Genomic DNA, 19932 nt, shown 5'->3' with positions numbered 1-19932 from the left:
CACTTGAGGGACAGACTGTATTAGCTTAGTGGCTCACCCATCCTCCAAATTCCCTCTGAACGTTACCAGGGTTACAGCAGCCCTGAGATTTCACATGCACTGCTTAAATTTCCATCATGTGCCAGTTAGCGTGGCTTTGCTCCGCTTCTATGTAGGATAAATCTGTTCCACAGCAGACTGCAGTATTGTTTCACCTGCTCACAATCATATGTTACCAACAGATGTTACAAATGTCTCACACAGAACATTTTGACCTCTGTTGGTGTATGGGTTTCCCATGTATTACAAGAAGGTAAAGTGAAATAAGGGCATCGCAGGCCATTCACTGCAAATGCCTAATATGAGGCGGCAGGCATTCCCCAGAGGTTGGTCATGATGTCTGATCCATCTTGGACTAGAGCAGATCTCACTGGTTCCACAGCTTTATCCATGTCTTGCACTGGTATCCAAAGATGCACAGAAGGCTTTGTATGAGAGACCATAAGGTAGGTCCATAACTAACGTACAGAGAAAAAGCGTAACAAAACTCAACTGGCATCTGCAGCACAAGCAAAAAGCTCTCAGTGTACTGGTTTCTTCCAGTACCATGAGTTATAAAGCAGCTGAGACTTTAAGCTGCCATGAACTAAACAACACTCATGAGCTCAACAGCCAACGTGAAGCCTAAAGAGGCCTGTATGTAGATTGGCTAGTGTAGGAACCCTCTTTCACCCAATGGGACTCAACTGGGTTGGAAAACACAGCGGATCAAAGACACTAGCTGGGGCTGGAGGCAGAGAGGCATGTGTGATTCCTTCAGGGGGCTGCAAAGACTCATTTAATCTCTCTATACCTCCCTGTCCTCAGCAGCTGTTGGAGACGGAGGGGTTTAAGACGCCATGGGCTGCGACCCATAAGAGCAGATTAGGATGGAACAAGAAGGGGGAGGAGATGAGGGGGAGTGCGACGGGGACAATTTTTCATCACAAATATGGAACATGGTAAAGGCCTGGCTGTTACGGTGCTGAAGCCCTGTCAATCATTCACATAGAGAGACGGGTGCCTGGGAGGAGGCGCGACCTGGGTGTGCAATGTGGGCCATCTCCTTACACAGTGAGCTCTCTGACAACTGGCTGCCTCTCAGCATCTTTTAGCAGATGCCACGATCAACAAGAATCTTTTTGGGCGGTTTGCTTTGCTTTACTGTGTATGCAAGAGAACTGCTCAGAATATTCATATCCTGTCCTGAACAGCTAAACGCAGATTGCAGACCCAGCGGGAGCAGTTACAAAAGGGGGGAGACATGCAAGAAGATGGCATGGCATTTGGAATTGGTGTCAAACTGCACTCAGATATCTGTGTTGCCTGCAGGCAACCAATTTATTTGCAGTGCTGTAATATACATTCTAAATCCCCCTGGTGGAACCAGTGTTGCCTATTTGCGGGCAGTGTAGTATAGACAGAAAACAACAAATTAGCATACACCATTATATTGAGACGGGAGATTATTTGAGGCCATTTCAAGTGACTATTCTTGCCTGAAACATTTTATACTGACACAGTCTAAAGGATTACTCTGTATTTAGAAACTTGTTTAAACAGTTGACTGCACTGTCATTTCAAAGAATTTAATCTTACTAACTTAATCTACACTATCTTGTACTCCAGCTATAATCTCTGCAGGGTAATAAAAGATGGACAAATAAAACTGACATAGCAGTGCATCAAAAGAGCAAACTTCTTCTCTTTTTTTGGATGAGCTGTTTACACCTTGTGTGCATAGTCCTGATTAGAGAAACATTTGTAGTGCCCAAATGCTAGGATGGGGTAATTGGGGTCATATCACTTGTTGTAGAGTTTAATTATTTTCAAATTCATTACGCATATTAAACAGCGTTGGCAGAGGAACATCTGGAAGTTCAATGGTGAAGGGGTGAAGTGTATGTTTGTGATAGAAAAGGGTAAGGTCCCAGCATATGGGGTGGGATTATTATATTGGGGCTGTGGAACTGAAATTAATGACTTCCCAAGGTCAAACAGGAGCGCATTTGCATGAAAATCACGAATTCTCCTCTTTCTTTTAATCTCTGGACATGGTAAAGTTTTGAAAAGGTCAGGCATGAAGATCACAGTTAAGATTACGCTCCATTATGAAGAAAAATTGAAGAGAGGACAAAAGCTGGAAAAATTCATTCATTCGCCATATTTTTTGAATTACTTCATTAAAGAAAGCTTGACTTGAAAGTGTCATGCATATCTGAAACATATTGAAAATAATGGGTTACTCTTCAAAAAACAAAACTATTTGAGACATCTGAGAATACTCGATAGCACACATTAGTTTGATGGATAGACTGTGCAAACTAGTTTTCACTCACTCCAAAGATATAACACCAGCTTACGCTTCTTTTGATATTAATCATCAACTCTTACTGGAGAGCAGTAATTAATTTTATGACAGCTCATTTGAAAAGTAAATGTCGTCCCATTCATGAAGGAAAATGGTTCTTATGAAGCCTAAAAGACTTTTAAATCCTATTATTGGGAAAATAAGGCAGCTTTCACAATTCATTAAAGGGTTGTTAGTTTTTTTTTAGTAGTGTGATTGAAAGGAATGGAAAAGTGGGGAAAGTTGCCTTATCGTAGCCTCAAATCACATTTCATGTCAGTCTTAGAATACAAGCCAACTGTAGCTTACCAACATAACAAGCTGGAAACAACATATATGGCTGATATTTTAGCAAACATTTGCCTGTTCACACATCCAGCATACACAGAGCAACGTTAGCAATTATTTGGAGTTGTGTTCCTGGCCACCTGGCGAATGTTCCAATGTTCCTGCTCTTTCTAAGTCTGTTGTGGTCTAAAAACTCAACTCCTGAGGGAAATATCCAGCTGCAGAATTTAGCTGCAAAATACTAGGCAGGTTGCACACATTTGGTTTATCAGAGCTTTTTTCACTGACTTTTTCATAGCAATCTGCTGTGGCCAGAAAAATGAGCTGACAGACAATAAAACTCTTAATAAAGATGAGGGAAGCTCCAGAGTTAGGATGATGTTAGGCTGTACATAGACTGTATAATTTGAGATTATACAGTGTGAGCACTTAGGCCGTGGCTTGGCCATCGGACCGTACAGTGTGAGCATGTATATAGTGAGCTTTGGCTTTGCATCAAGTTGAAATTAAACAACAAAATTTCTAAATTCGTACTGTATGCCCAACTTTAGGTGATAATTCTCTGTGGGTTTGTCACTACAAGTGACCCATTTCACATTAAACATAGTCATTTGATCTACTGTAAAAATAGGAATATTGACAAGTACAGCTGTAATATAACCAACACGACTCTCACCTCACAGTGTTTGACTAATGGGTGGTGAGGTGAGAGTAACTCTCTGATAGGTCATGTTTTGTTTTGAAGCCTAAAAGTATGAGTGTACATGTGCATCTGTTTTTTCAGATGCCTCTCATCACACCAATTTTGTGGCTCCCTAAAACCACTCGTTCTTACTTTAGTGAATCTCAAAACACACAAACACAGAGTGAGAGAGATCTAATTAAAGCCAGTGGATATGAGAAAGGGGATTTTCCTCACTATGTTGTGTAATCTTTACAGGTTGTAACAGCTAAGGGTACACACAACTCTTAGCATCAAATCCATGGTGATTTGCATTAAGTAACAGATCTGAACAGACTGATAAAACCAGCTATGGAAATAAAAAAAATCTGGCTAGTGGCTCATGTGATAAGCAACATGAAGCGATGGAGAAAGAGACTTGATATACTGCTATAAATTTAAATGTATTCAGCCGGAGCCAGCACACACACACACTGACATGATCTCATTATCTAAGGAGGGGAGCATGGGCTTATGCCATACAGTACAGTCAGTGCACACTTGCAAATAAATCGTCACACACAATCCTTTAACAAACCTCGTTACATCGTTTATCGTGACAAATGTTTTAGGCTAACTGCGTCCCTGTGGGAGATGGCTTCGCCCTCTGCTATGCCATGCCAGAAACACCAAGGGATCACTTACCATTCAATCCCATCAGCCCCTGCACCCTCCACCCCCACAGCTTCCCGCAGAGCTTGCCTACACTCCTTCCTTTCCTCATACTGTACTATCATTCATGGTGCCAGCATCTGTTTGAAGTGATTCAGTGATGAAGGGGGGGGGGGTGTTTGTGACAGAGAGACATACTGTATTGATGTCAGAGTGTAGAGGATGAGTAAGTCGGTGGTGTGGAATCAATCTTATTCTTAAGCTTGGATTTTTTTCATGCAGCCTAAAAAGAAATTGAGCGTAGGGCTCTTGCACTATACCATCTTTTTAAAGCTGCACTAATCAATATTTTTGTATTATTAATGGATCACACTGTGTGTCATGTCAAAGTGGCCACATATAGAGACAACCAAGTGTTTTACCACCTTTCAGTTAACTAGTGAACTTGCTGTTTTGGTCTTTTTACATTCATTAAAAACACAACTCTAAATGAATGCTTATGTTGCTCTGTGTTTTATTTTTATTTTTTATTAAAACTTTATTTAACCCAGCAGGACACTTAAGAACAGCTTCTTATTTACAAGGATAGCCTGGCAATAGGGGAGTAGCCTCTTCATGGTAGGTGGGAGGGGATACAGGTTTAAACAGACAAACTTTAGTGTAATAATAATCATACAGCAATATCATACTGAGGTTAAAAGATTTAAAAAGAGAACAAGAGAAAAGTACAGATGCAGTGAGGGTATAAACAATATAGTTCAAAAGACAGAGTAAATTACTTTTACTTTTTAAAGCCAGCTTGTATTGTTATTTTTACGGAAAACATAGTTAAAACATTTTTAACAGACCTAGAAACACTTAATAAATAATAAATTATTCCTGCTTGTGAAGGGCGCACTTGCATGTGTCTTTGGAGATGCCCATGATATTGTTCCTAAAAGCTGTTAGAGAAATAAATTGGTGTAGTTTTAGAGTTTTCTGTACATTATTCCAGTCACTGTGTCTGCTGTATAAACAGGTAATTGTTTGTTGGCCAGGTGATAATAAGTCAGTGTTGTGTTTCCGGCATTGTAACACTGCCCCCAAGTGGCCAAAAAGAAATTACTTGATGCAGCTTTAAGCTTACATATTGTTTATGTTTTATTAATTGATTATAAACCACCGTGTGATGCATTATTTATTTTACCTTTGATTTTACCTTGACTTGTTTAATGCTTCATATATTACTCGTTGTGCACCACTGTGTGTGATCCTATTTTTATTTATATTCAGCTTGTCCTTGTTCTACATTGATTGCTGTGAAGCACTTTGTTACCTGTATTGAAAAGTGCTTTACAAATAATAAATAAGATTATACATATATTTTAAGTGCCTACATGGGAATTGAATCCTAAACTATTCCCTCTCCTCAAGGGACTTTAATAATTCATGACAGGTAATAGGATTTCCTTGCTTCAATCTCACAAATAAAAAGAGGTGGTGCTTATCAAGATATTGCATCAGTGTGTACACTGGAGTTCTTTCATAGTTCAATCTTACAGCCACTGCATTGCACTGGAGCAGAGAGATCGCAGCACTAACTCAAGCCAAGGTTAGCGGTTCGATTACCACGGAGGCTGAGACTGCTGACTGCCTCTCTCGTCATTATTAGCGAACCTTTTTTTTCCCAGGGCTTGCTCTTCCACCTCTGCAACCCTCAAACACACACACACACACACACTGCATAACCCCCCGATGAATGCTCTGAATGATTAAATCAATCTGAGCTCCAGTAATGCCAAGAGTTCTCTCTATTCCCCTCAATTCCCGCTCCCTCCCTTCCTTTTTCTTTCTCTCCTCACTTCCATCTTCCCTATGGACCTCCAGTAGCTAAGGCCTCCTGCTGGGTCTGTGCGGCTGGCTTGGAGCTACAGGGTGAACACCCATCACCCATCCAACAGCACCCACCCGCGGGCCTCCAGCACTATCAAAGAGCTCAGCAGAAATGGAAAGAAGAGGCCGTCTGCGGGAACAGCTCAATCGCTGGGGCTCTGATTTCCACACAGGCATGCAGGAGATACACACTTGGCTTGCACAGATCGATCAACATCATTTCATGCCATGGTGGTGCCTGTGGGCTCCCATGTTGCTCTGTGGTAGTGTTGCCACAGGATGACTTCAGTAAACTTGCTGAAGAGCAGAGGTAATGCAAGCCTAACACCTAAACACAAATAGAAGCCCACACAGCAGGAGCTCGGCCAGGTCCCGTCGGTATTGTAGTTTGCAGTGGGGGTACTAGCAGAATAAGAGGATTACAATGTTTCCCGCAAATATGATGATGACAAGTTAGTGCAGACACCATAGCAACAACAAAGGAAATGTGAAGTGGCATCATTTTTTCAACACACTTGTCAAAGTAGGGCACAAAAAAAGCTTAGCCAAGCTTTTCTTGTTTATTATCATCAACCACTGAATTTAGGTTAATTACTGTTTGTGTATACTTGATTTGTCCTATAGTCTCATATAATGTGTTTACTTGGGACATTTTAATTGCTTTGTGTGTGTGTGTGTGTGTGTGTGCGTGTGTGTGTGTGTGTGTGTGTATGTGTGGCATGTAGGTTAGTGCAGTACATCTGGTTCCATGGCTGAAGGAGCCTCATACACACACACTGCAGCACTGTCCTTCATGCTGCAAAGCTCCGCAGCAGCCAGAATTGATTTCACCACAACCACAACATTGGGTGGCACAAGAGACCCTCATTTGCAGTGCTCCTCCATGGTACACAGAGCTCTGCATCTGAGAAATCTACACTTCAAACTGAGGTAAGAGATAGGAAGAGGGAAAACATGTTTTGTTAATGAGCCCCCACCCAAAAAAGCACTTAAGAGAGAGGTTTCCAATTATGTTGTCACAAAGTCAAAACAAGTGCCTTCCAATCACCAAAACCACTTATAATGGGATGGTATACTGTTTCCACGCTTTAGTCATTACACTTCTAGTCCTAGAAGAATGTTCTGCTGTAGGAGGCAGGAAAGACATCTTACATCCACCATCGGTCAGTCCCAGCTGGGCAAAGCTACTGGCTTTCACCATCCACAGAAGACCGCTGCAGTGCGAGCCCTGCACATCAAAAACCCTCTCACACATAAAGCCCGCTATTGATGAATACGTTGGCATCTCCTCCACGACATTCATGTTCTGACAGTGTCCCTTTATATTTGTTGCCAGCTCTTAAGTAGGGGAGAAAAACATTTTCCTGTCTTTATTTGACAGCCTCTTCATGAGGCCATCTCGCATGACCTTCGCATAAATTAGCTGTCATGTTGGTGCTTGGCCAAAGCAACAATCACAGAAACAGACACACACAATGTGCATTCTTTTTTTCTACTAGCTTCTAATTAAAATATTACTCATCACTGATTTTTCATTTAATTTTAAGGAGGGATAAAAAATTTATCTTTAAAACGTCATTTTTGTAATTGTGCAAAGTAAAAGGAATTGCTAATGTAATTTTACTTTTTTGTTCTACCCTGGCCCTTTCCCTCAGCCTTCCTTGTTTACTTTAACTTATAAAAACAAATAACAATAATTGACTCTCATAGCTGTTCGCTTGGCTAGGAGGAAACAGCTACCCTGGCTCCATCCAAAGGTTTAAAATGTTGCAGTGACTTCCTGGAGTCTTGCAAGAAAACTGAAAAAGAAGGAAGAGCATTCGCCATAATACCGATTTTCTGATGCTCTGCTTGTCTGCTTGTGTCAGGCTTGGAAACATGCAGAAGCAGACTAAAACTCCCAATATCTACCTCATATGAACTGTTATTTGCTGTTGATAAAATCAACACCAACAACTTGTCATTTTTACACCTTTTCATCCTTTTACAGATTACACAAACATGTTAACATGTTTTTAGTGAGCTTCAGAGGTGCTGGTAAGCCGACATTTAAATTTTGACAGAGCCAGGCTAGCTGTTTCCCCCCGTTTCAAGTCTGTATGCTAAGCTAGGCTAAGGGGCTGCATGCTGAAGTTCAAGATTTGAGAGTGGTATGAGAATGCATTCCTTTTCTCATCTAACTCTCAGTCAGAACGCAAAATCAGTTCTTAAAATGTCAAACTATTCCTCTAAGTTAGGTGCTTTTGCATGTCAAGAGTAACATTTAAGTTATCACTGAGAAAATAAGGGCATTTGCTGTCTTTCTAGCTCATTAAAAGGAAGGCATTGCTCACTCTCATTTCAAAAAGAATTTCTAAAACATTGATCTCATTTTCTCCTTAAAGCTCTTAGTTTTTGTGCTAAGATTTTTCAGTTAAACCCCTCATTTGGTTAATGTGTTCTCTCTTACCTTCCAAGCCTCAATCACACCTCCTATGAATGCTCAGGAAACCAAATAGTTTAGCTCAGCGCAGCAGGAGAGCAAACATCAATGCAGCAAGAGTAAAGAACCTTTGTATCTAAATCTCTAATGAGGTTCACACATATCCGAATACTTTTTTTCTCTCTCTCTCTAAATTAAAACTGTTGCTGGCTGCTTCTCTGTGTGTCCTTTCAAGTATTGTTTCAGGAATCCCATGCGTCAGTGGGCCGTGTGACAACAGTATTCATAATGTTCATCTTTAAAGCTCAATAAAATGTAATCTCTATAAACAGATATATGCATATGAATGCGGAATCTGTGGGCAAGGGACAATATTTTGGTATCAGAAAAGTTCTGGTTTCTGTTCGCGCAGGCTTTAATTGCATGCAGGAAAACAGTTCATTTGGAGAGCAACAGAGGGGGAATGCATTGACCAAAATACAATCTCAGAACCCATGGGCTGTTGTCTGACCGTGATATGACAACACTTAACCGCTGGCTACAACTGAAACATTGTCCAATTTCACCATTCATCACAGGACTGGGATGGGACAGGAAAAAAAGTCAATGGGAGTGGGCAGTACAGGGATGTCTGTTTTTAATATATAATTATGAAAGAATGATCATTATTGTCATTATACTCAGATATAATTAAATTTTGTGTGCTTCTTTTGATGTTGGTAAAAAAAAAACATAGTAATAATAAGGTGTGGCAAATAAATAAAACAAGTAAATAATTAAATACATAAATAAGGGGTGACACAAAAACAGCAGTAATAACAGTTTTACAGTTTAACAGTTTTTGTGCTGTGCAATTTTAAGACAGTTTTTGATTTGCATCTCTGATGCAGTTTTAATATGAATAAATGCTATTTTCTGATGCTTTTTTTTTCCGAGAGTGGGATGGGACGGAAGACATTCCTCTGGGCTTTGGACGAGACAGAAACATGATTTTACTCTGTCGTGGGATTTTGATGGGACAGGATTCCTTTTGTGTGAGCGGGATGGGACAGGAGTGATAATCTACTCCTGTGTCACACTCCCATGTGAAGCTGGAGTCAGGAGGCGTTTAGCTTAGCTTAGCATGAGGACTGGGAGGAAGGAGGAGGAAGCAAGCTGAGACAGCTAGCCTGGTTCGGTCCAAAGATAAAATATACCTACCAGCACCTCTAAAGCGCACTAATTAAGAAATTACAGTATATCTCATTTGTTTAGTGTCAAAAACATGTTGTAAGGAGTGATAACACACATAACAAAACCACAATTGATAAATATCATATTTCAGCAACTGAACTCCTCATTGTAACCACCTCCTGGTATTAACATCGTAACTCTGTAGGAAAGATAAGGACAAAGTGTATTCAAGGGGGATTCTAAGAGGGCAGTAATTGGCTCTGATGGTGTAGTGCACCAAGGACAGGTCGCCTGAGATTTGACCTCAGCACTGACATGACTAAAATGCCAGATGGCCAACCAGTTCTGCTAGACTGCCTTCAGCATGAGATTTTTCTCAATTTACTTGTTCCCCTAAAAATCTTCATTGGAGTTTTTTTTTTTAGATAAAGATGTCCTTTTCTGTGGAACAGACATCCAGCTGTACTCTCCAGAGGTAGAAAGTTGAGAGGACACACTTTTCTGAGCGTCGTGATTCAATGTGTGAAAATCTCAAGAATACAGCTTCCGCCAAGTCCAAGACTCAAGAATCAAGACTCCACTTGAGTCAACGTGTGATCCAAAACTTTTTATATCAGCCGTAAACAGAAAGATTCAGACCAACGGGAATAGGGAAAATATATGTGGGATCCTCGCCATTTGGGCTCAGCACCCAAAGGAAAGGCATAAGGCACTGTTTGCCAGATGGCAGGGAAAGCAAAGAGCTTGGCGTGCTGACCCCAGTTCACGGAAATTCTCACAACAGACGCTGCAGAGAAATAGTTAAGTCTTGTAATATCACATCCCCAACGTTTCTTTGTGAAGCAATTAAGCAAACAAATTACAGTTATTGTTAAAGTGCCTTATCCCCACATGAATAATCTAATGATGTGCCAACCTCATTTCAAACTCCAGCGCAAACGTCAAATAGGAACAAAGCTACAAATTATCTGCGAGAAAGGCTGCAGGCTAATCAGTATTGTGATGATTTGCAACTATAAAATATGTCAAAACAGTTGAAGTCACTGAGATTTCAGTTTGGCCAAAGCATGGCACCAGTGCAGCAGATGTCATCTAGATGTTTTGAGCTTTTTAACACAATAATGTGAATTTTACAAAATGTCAAGTGAGTCATATTCATCACCGACAACGTTAATTAAATTGATCATGTTGTTGTCACATCACCTTGATAAAATGCAAAAATAATTAGCAGAACCACTTTGGCTGTAATTGCTAAATTCATTTTAAAAATATGTCACTTTTAGCACTAAGGCCATGCCATGTATAAATAGACAGATTCACGCTAACATGACTTGTGGGGTTTCTTTCACGTCATAGCTCCATAATTAAATGTGTACAGTGCTTGTTGAGTTTCATAAATATGACAATTAGTATCCTGTTAACTGGCAGATGACATAGAAAGCATAACCTCCTTTGCAGAGATAATCAATAAGAAGCAGTGCTTATCACTGTTCCCCTGTGTGCCCAGCCGCAGTGTGTGGCCTGGTCTATGTTCCTGTGTTTATGCTGCTCAGGACAGCTCCAGTGATTACAATTAAGCAGCTCTTATCCCTGGACATAATCAAGGCAGGCCAGCATGTAGAGGGTGGGGTTAATCCTCAAGACCCAAGTCTGGGAGTGGAGGAGGAGCGGGGCGTGTTGGTGGTGGTGATGGTGGCGGGAGGGTATGGACAGACACACACGGGCAGACATCCACAGTTCTGTTTGGATACTGCCTCAAGTCGAAGCCATCAGATGAACGTCACATTACCATTCACTGGGTCAAAATATTGTGTGTGTCCTTTGCTGAGGGAAAATAAAGCTAAACAGCTATATCAATCCACTGAGGGAGGAGGAGAGAGCGGAGAGGGGGGAGGGACGGGTTTCAGGACTACTCAGGAGAGGAATTCAATCAGCACTCTATTTTAATGCAGAGCCCATGACACAGGGAGGGCAAAAGAAAGGGAAGTGGATTATCAGCGAGTCAGCATGTTTCAAAGCACAGGCCAGCTGATATTCTAATAATATCGCCACCAGAGGTCCCAACAATTGGGTAGGGAGATGATGCCACAAAAATCTGATTTAAAACCAATTCTGACACAAGCGTCATCTTGTGTCTGGCAGCAGAGAGCTGCCTGCACTGACCCCGGCATCTGAGGACACAACACAGCAGCAGGCTGAGAAAAAAATTAAACCTACTGAGAATATGACTCATAATGATAGCAAACGACTGCAGACTGAAATAACCCCACTGGTAAAAACAAAGTTGTGATTGAAGTAATGAAGAATTCTTGCTTAGACATGCATTTTGAATTATAAATCCGTGGTTTGTAATATGCAATAATGCAATAATGATACTGTAATGACATTCTGCAGATTGTTAATGCTTTCATAATATATAATCTAATCTGTGGTTGGGTGAGTGCCTAGAAATATCATTGGTAATGGTCATATAGACCGAGCAGGGAGAGGCATTCACTCTTCATTAAACTCAGCTGCAACTGACAAATGTCAATCAGTTAACTGTTCTGAAGTCTTTTTAAGACCAGGAAAATACATGTAGGCAATATCACTTGACATTGCACATTACAATTCTAATCATAGTCTCACACTTTGATATAAATATTATAATAATAAATCTGCCAGCTGTACCCAAACTCACTCAGCAGGAAAATGAATATATTAGTTTTATAGTTCAAATGAAAAACAGAAGACAGAACATAAAAGATCAGAGCGCTACAGAATAAACTGGAGTTGAGAAGAACAGGGCTTAATTCACTGCTAGGAAAGACGGTGGGGCCAAAAAAATGTATGGCTACTTAAAAAGGAACCAAATCCATTCAAGACAGTCCAACCTCAAAGCTCACGTCGGGGGACCCCATGTCTGTGAGCCAGTGAGAAGAGAACTGAGTCCCCAGAAGTGAGGTTTGTCACGACTATTAGCAATTAGCATGGTCTCTAATTAGCTTCTCCATTTTGTTTGTTGTCTACGAAACTAGCCAAATGTGTGTTTGATGTGAAAAGAAATATTGTGCTAAATTAGCCTGCCTAAACAAAAACAACCTGGTGGTATTAGCCAAAGTGCAGGTGATGTTAGCCTGTTGTAGAAGCTAACATTTATCTTATTCCTATAAACCATGTGAAAGAGATGCTAATATATCCTCCAAAATAAAAAAAACATAACCTGTTGTCAATGTCAGTATTTGAGTTTAGCAAATAATGTAAATAAAACACAAAAATAAAAATATATTTATATTTTACAGTATTTTAGGCTTCTTTCTGCTCAGGACAAGAACCTAATGGTAAGCCTTCTGTAACTTTAATGTCAAACACAATATCACTGTTTACAACAAACTAATCCTTAACAGCATATTAGCTGCCTAACCTTTAGAGTTAGCGTAAAGTTGGACCCCGTTATATTATAATTTGCTAATGTTAAAATGCTATTGTTAACAAAAAAAATAACATCTAAAAGACTGAAGATAGTTATATTTGTCCATTCAAACAATTCACTTCTTACAGATTGGATTATATATATTTTTGTTCGTTCTGATATAAAAAGTTCAGTTAAAACCAGGCTTATTTGCTATTATACTTTGTAGCAGAAAAATAAGCGATGCAACTCGTGCCTTGGGAATTACTTTTTAAAACTTTCTTTAAACATATTTTCCAAACATCCATCCCCTGCTAAAACAAATCCACACAGTCTACCTTTTACAGAACATCCGAACTTAACTCATTGACAAAGGAAATCGATGCAATTCCAACAGTTTTGCAGTCACGCTGTGTTTGTCCTGCACAGACAAAGACATGAGTTATAGCCTTTGCAGGATGGACGATGTAGAACAGGTGCCAAGACAACAGAACAGTGCCAGGATGGGCGGCCGAAGGACTGGGGAGTGGGAAGGCCATGGAGGTTGGAGGTGCATGTTAATCACTTCAGGAGCAGGAGGCAGATCTCTGCAGGTGCCTGTCCCACAAAGAACCATTCACTCTGGGTCCGGAGTGGCTTTCTCCTGACCACTCACCCAATCACAGACCGCTTCAGTCAGCTCACAACAGCCACAAAACATGCATGATCCAACACTGCAGAAGGACCCTGAATCACAATCATTTCAGTCTCTCAGTAAAAAGCCTGAGAGTGTCACTTGATCATAGTGAATGTGCACTATGATAGCTTTGCTGATAATTGCCACCCTATGTGACTTAATCAAGAAATACAGCATTTTGAACACGACTTTCACTTTCATTAAGCACTCAAGGGTGTGAAGCATATCATTTCTGCTATAATTGAACTGACAAACACATAATACCATTTATATGTTATACTGCTGTTGCTCTATAATTCCCAGTAATGAAATGCTACACTGGCCATGAAATTATAATGAGGTAGGTATAAGGCTAATGTGATTCATATAACATTGGCTCTCAGTATAGAGCGGTAATATATTTTTGTGAATGCAAAGGGTCATTTCAATTTCTTCTCTATTGTTAGTGCTGAAACTTGTCAGGGAAAAATTCTTCCCAAAGAATTAAGAGTACGGAGTCAAAGATGTGGTGAATCAATTCTTTATACTACATGGCCACGGAGAGAAAGATCACGGTTCTCTCTCGACATGCAGTCTCCCTCTCCTTAAATACACTCAAGTGCAAAGACACAACAGCAAACAGTAAACTGCAAAACAAATGGCAAATCACATCTGGAGTATTAGCATACACTCAATGGCTCTTCCTGAGCTGACAAAAGGAAATGCTAATGTACATAGCACAAAGATGTCCCCATACCATCATCGTATCATCCATTTGTCTGCGTTACTATTTCACCTACACGCTCGCAGACGTTTATTGTAGGACCCTTTGATTAGTAATCACTGTTTAACCGCAAATCACTGAGACCAAGACTTATCTCTGAGTTAAATATGAGTCCTAAGAATCTGCAACCTAAAATGTATTTCTCACAAACTGCACATGGTCAAAACCAAGTTTTCAGCAACAGAGTGGTATACTGTAGCTTAAAGGCCCTACACACCTGTCATCCTCCCAACCTTTTGTTTTCTCTTATCGTGTCTGAATAGACCTCTTCTGAGGGCTGTGTGTGGGCGTGTAAAGGCGGTGGTTGATTGACATCTCTCTGACACTCCTGTGAATTTGTGTTGAAGAGTGAGCTTCACCTGTGTGTATTTGCATGGTCTTGATATACAAAAGTCTCATATGAAAAGACATGACAGTGATCTATCCATGATGTCTCTCTGGATAATGTGTGGAAAGGAATTATAAAGACTTCTAGAAACAGGCATTTTTCACAGCACACAGGAAAAGCACAGCTGTAATTTGTAGTATTAACAAGGGCTGCACTCAGTTTAACTTTACCTGTTCCGGGGTGCTACTGCTATGCACACTAATATGGCCTACTGATACACTTAAATAGGACAGAGGGTTCGTTAATGGTATTAATTACACCTGTGCTTTCCTGCTATGTTTTTTCTTTCATCCGAATTTATTGATGGGAAAAAATTCATGAAACAGATTTGGTGTGATTTACTTGCATTATGTAAATGTGAATCTGAATCTCCAAATACCAACTTTTTGTTGTTTGCATAATTGTTTTTACAAGTGACATCCCGTAATCCCTGTTCCTGTATAACTGTATAATGCAAGAAGGTGGGGCCATACAATTGAGGGTTTAAAAACCTTAATCTGCGGGGAAAAATAAATAAAAATATTCCATCCAATTTCAAAAATGACTAAATATGATATGTGCAATTAAAAGGGCTCCTTGTGGTGTGATTAAAATGGCAGGCTACATCAAGTAACAAATATTAAAAGGACAGGAAAACCTCCAAAGGAGTCACGAGGATAGTAGTTTATGTAATTATGTGCCTGGTATGGGAAATTAACACCTGGAAATGATCCCAACATCAGCCAACATTAGTGTTCAGACAATATGTTTGTTTAAATATATTAGTTTTCATTTAGAGGCAGTAATAAGTGCTTGATTTTATGCTCAATAGGTCTCACTCCCTTGAAGATTGCAATTTTACATATCACGATATGGTCCATCCTGAAGAGACTAAATCTCTGTTAGGAATAATCATTGTCTGGATACTAAATCTGTGGATTTGTGTGCCTTAAAATACACTTGGTCTATTGCAATGCACTGCAACTGTTATTGCAGTGTGTTGCAGAACCAATTAATGCATGGTGACTTCTTTTTATACTGTTTACTACTTTCCCTTTTCAAGTGCCAAGAGGATTTAAATAGCAATACAAAATATTGTCTGCTGGCTCTTTTGACACAGAAATATTGATATCAGCCTCCAGAAACACATGACCATGTAAAATCCAAGACCTTTATACCCCTCATCACATAAAACAACCTTCTTGCTAAGGTGTTTTCTTGCCAACGTGGTGCACATGTCCCTCTGATACAGCCAGGGAAACATTTCACACAGGTGTAAGAGCACAGTAGAGTCAGTCTCCCTCATGAGGCCATCACACAGAACTAAACACCCGAGGCGCAGGAAACTCCTCCATCGCTCCCACTTGCAGAATGATTCGTTTTAAAGGAGGGCTTAGTGAAAGACGTTCCTCATTATCCCCAATATTAAAATGAATACAAATGTTTTTGCTATGACTACGTAAAAGCACATGACATTGATTTCTAGCTGATACATTGCTGAAAGAGGTAAGACAGAGAGAGGGGTAAGACATGATTATTCATCTGTGATCTACTTGTGACCCCCCTGTCCAAGGCGTAACCACGCAGCCCTGTGCATGCAGGGATTGGTTCCAGCCCCCCACAATCCTGAACAACATATGGAATATAGACAATTGATGGAGTGAAAGCCAGACTTTCAAATCAGGGAATCATATTAGATAGTGCCATGGCAAGTCAGTTCCTGTAGACGTTACACAAAGACAGGAGCTGACACTAACCTGCTTCTACATTTATAATATCCAAATTGCCAACATGCTGCAGGGCTGACAGTTAGGAATACTACATCTCCTTCAGGCTTTGTACTATAATAATAAATTTGTGCATGAGAGCATGAACTGCTCTTGAGATTAAAGCTGACCTCTGGTCTTGTCAATCCATTAGAAAAATGACATTTTAACCTTTAAGATCTTGAAGTGGTTATACAAGAATTTGTTCCGTAGGCAAGTCAAGAGACAGGCCACAGCAGGGGTCAGATCTGCTGGGTAAAAAAGCTATATTTTTTTAATTCCCCAGAATAAAAAACATATTTAAAACACATATATAGCTATCTCTCTCTCTCTCTGTCTCTCTCTTCAGAATATACTGTATATATCGGCTTGCTACAATATACAGTTATGTTTTGTTGGTCATTAATTAGTTCGTTAACTGGTAGTGAATTTTAACAACTGTGCTTTTCTTGCCTCCGGAAAAACAGAATTTGTAATAGAGGACAAGATAAAGTTGTTATTTTTTGTCAGCATACAGATAAGTGTGTGATAATGTAAGCAGAAACCCATAAAATAGAATTTTCATAACATTAGCATTCATGAGAAGTCTGGTTGTTTACCCCCGGTTATAGAGCATGTTTCAGTTTTCTGCACAGTCACAGGTGTTGTGGAAATAATTCTCATCTGGTCTGCTCTGTGTTTAGAGTTCCAAATATTTTGTTTTCAAAAGAAGCTACTTTCTGATTGCCAATAAGCCCACATGTATTCTGTGGAAGTGAAGATGTGCTGGCATAGAAGCATATGAAGAAACCTTTGCACATTTGACTGGTATGAACTCATTTACTCTTCAAGGCCTATCATATACAAATAATTAAGTCTTTCAGGAGGGAAGGATCCTACAAACTGCTGGAATATACTGGTCCATGCAGACAGCTTCTGATGGAGCACCCGGCTCTTACTACCATGTACCCCCCAGTGATCAGTGTGGATCTGTCACTTTTCCTTCACCTGCAACCCATCTACTGCACCCCACACAACACTGTCCACATACACACACACCTGGACAGGGTTAAGACAATATCCTCATTAATAAGCATGTCTGCCCTTGATCGTCTGCAGTTAATCCAGAATGCTACTCTCTCGGACAAACAGACACTCTCACAAAACCCCATTTACTGAGATCTCTTTACTGACTGGCTCCCCGTCGCATATAGGATCAAGATCCTCACTATTACTTTCAGAGCACTGCACGATCAGGCTCCTGTATATGTGCCTGAACTATTTAATCTTTACTCATCAGCTCGCTTTCTTAGGTCTAACAAGCAAAACCTGCGGTCTGTCCCACGCACTTGCCTTAAGGTGATCGAGCTTTTGAGGCCATAGCACTGCTTTTGCTCTGCTGATTGTGTATATTCCTTTAAAAAGTAGCTAAAAACACATCTGTTTAAACAGGAGTTTGGGTGACCTGCATGCACCAGCTCTGCATTTTATGAATCTGACTGTGTTTTTTATTACCTACTATGTAATTACTGTGAAATCTTTTACCATTAATGTGTATTTATTGTGAATTCTTTTCCCGCTCACTGTGTATTTACTACACGTTGTGCAATAATTAGGAATTTTTATTACGGACTGTTTTATAGCTCACTTTTTCAGGTGGCTCGGGTGGTCATTTTATCTTTAATCTTTTTTAATTTTCTTTATCAGTGCATTTGTCCCATAAATGTTAATGTTATTGTAAAGCATTTTGTGCAAGCATAGTGTGTGAAAAGCGCTGTAGCTACAAATAATGTTTACTTACTTCCTAACTTACTTAATATGAATTACCACTATAAAATTGTCATTAATAGTTAACCATCTTCCCTGCACAGCACCCTGTGTGCAAACCTGCCAAAGTAAACACATATATATTGATATGCCAGATCTCTTTCAAAAATGTATCTTGAATATATTCAAAATAATATATTATTTCAGTAATGACACTGAGGCTGTATATTTTATTCAGACAGTGCTAAATTAAACCCGACTGTAACCAGAAGCTTCTTACAGCAGGGTGTGTGTTCAGTTTTTTAAGGGTTTTGTATGGAGGACTTTCAAAACTCTAAAGTGCTCACAGTTAATAGCTTAAATTACATCGAAGCTCATACTGGAGCCATTAGTGGTAGCTGGGTTCTGACCAGGACGGTCCAGTCAAAGTCCACTGAGAACTTCATTGGAGGCTTCCTCATGTTTTTGAAGCCTTCAGTCACATGGGACGTGAGAACAGCACAATCAACCCAACAACAGCACCGGTCCGGCCACTAACAGCCGCCCCTTTCTCCAAATAAGGTAATTAGAGGAGGAAAACCCCGGAAGACTCTCCATGGTAACTCACAAACAGGAGGGGCAAAACAATGGACTAGTAAGGATGAGATGATTGACAGCTGGTTGCGGCTCGCGCTCGCTGCCTTTATACTGCATCCATTAGCGAGAAGAGCTACAACAACAACAACAACACACGCACACACAGAATAAATCACGTTAGGCCTATATTAATGTGTTTGATACAATGAGCCATTCAGCAGCATAAATTATAGTGTCCACTGTCGTGCCACATTACAAAATAACACAGACTATTTAATAAAAGCGTGATAAATATTTTCTACCACACCGGTCCGTGCACGCTAATTAATAGATTATGCATCATGCCCACCTGGCTTACTCCTCTGTAAGGAAGCCGAGGGTTAATTTTTCAGCTTGCACAATGACAGTTTACATTCTTGTTACATTAATTTCCTCTTACATTATTCCTATTGCATTATTGTCACACCCTCCTCCTGAGTTGTAATGGCAGAAGCTGGAACTTGGCGTTGCGAGATAATCACCACATGGATTTGTTGCGAGAGAAAGCAAAGAGCTGCGTTGATATTTACCTCAGTTTCTCCTGTTCATCATTGTTCTTCAAAAGCGAAGAGAGTCTCCGGTGTGTGCGCTGTGCAGTACTCCGAGTCTGCGCTGAATAATAACGTTATTCTGCTGCGGGGGAAAGCATACTACTGTTGTACAACCTCCCAAATCTCAAATTGGAGCCTGTAGTTGTCAGGTTGCTTGCTCGCGCGTCCCTTCAGTCAAGCGCCACATGTACAAAAAAAAAACAACAACACCAAACGTATCCTATTCTAATGCTAACTGATTTAAAAGTTATTTCTTGTGCTCAAAGCGACTGTCGGTAGTTATTTTACTAATTAGTGGCTGTGACGTTGTGTTGTAGGAAAGGCAGAGCAGTCTTTATCCCTCTCATCCACAACAGTGCTGGATGCTGTCGGTCACAGCAAGTGTCTCCGCCCCATCACCAATCACATGCTGTTGAAGAAAATCTGTGATTGATATTTTTGGTTATTTATCTGGAGAATTAATAATTAGGCTAAATAATTAGCTCTTATTGTTCTTTAAATTGTGTTAATTTGGTTGGTAGGGCTATTTATGGGCTAATGCTAGTTTTTATAGGCTAAAGAAACTGTTCAATAAACTCGCCTATTAGGCCGACCATAATCA

General features: G+C 40.1%; 1 protein-coding gene across 1 annotated transcript in view; it reads right to left on the bottom strand.

The window, feature by feature from the left end:
- arvcfb (ARVCF delta catenin family member b) overlaps nt 1-19653 on the bottom strand; it is a 228171-nt gene extending 208518 nt beyond the window's left edge. The window contains exon 1 of the mRNA XM_038702628.1: nt 19311-19653. The gene's annotated coding sequence lies outside the window, so the exon portion shown is untranslated. The remainder of the gene's footprint in view (nt 1-19310) is intronic.
- Between the last annotated feature and the right edge of the window lie 279 nt (nt 19654-19932).

This window comes from Micropterus salmoides, unplaced genomic scaffold (assembly GCF_014851395.1).
Source record: "Micropterus salmoides isolate LMB-PRFRI ecotype aquatic unplaced genomic scaffold, ASM1485139v1 Ms_hic_scaffold_7, whole genome shotgun sequence".
NCBI classification, from domain to species: domain Eukaryota; kingdom Metazoa; phylum Chordata; class Actinopteri; order Centrarchiformes; family Centrarchidae; genus Micropterus; species Micropterus salmoides.
This window is presented reverse-complemented; position numbering and strand designations above follow the sequence as displayed.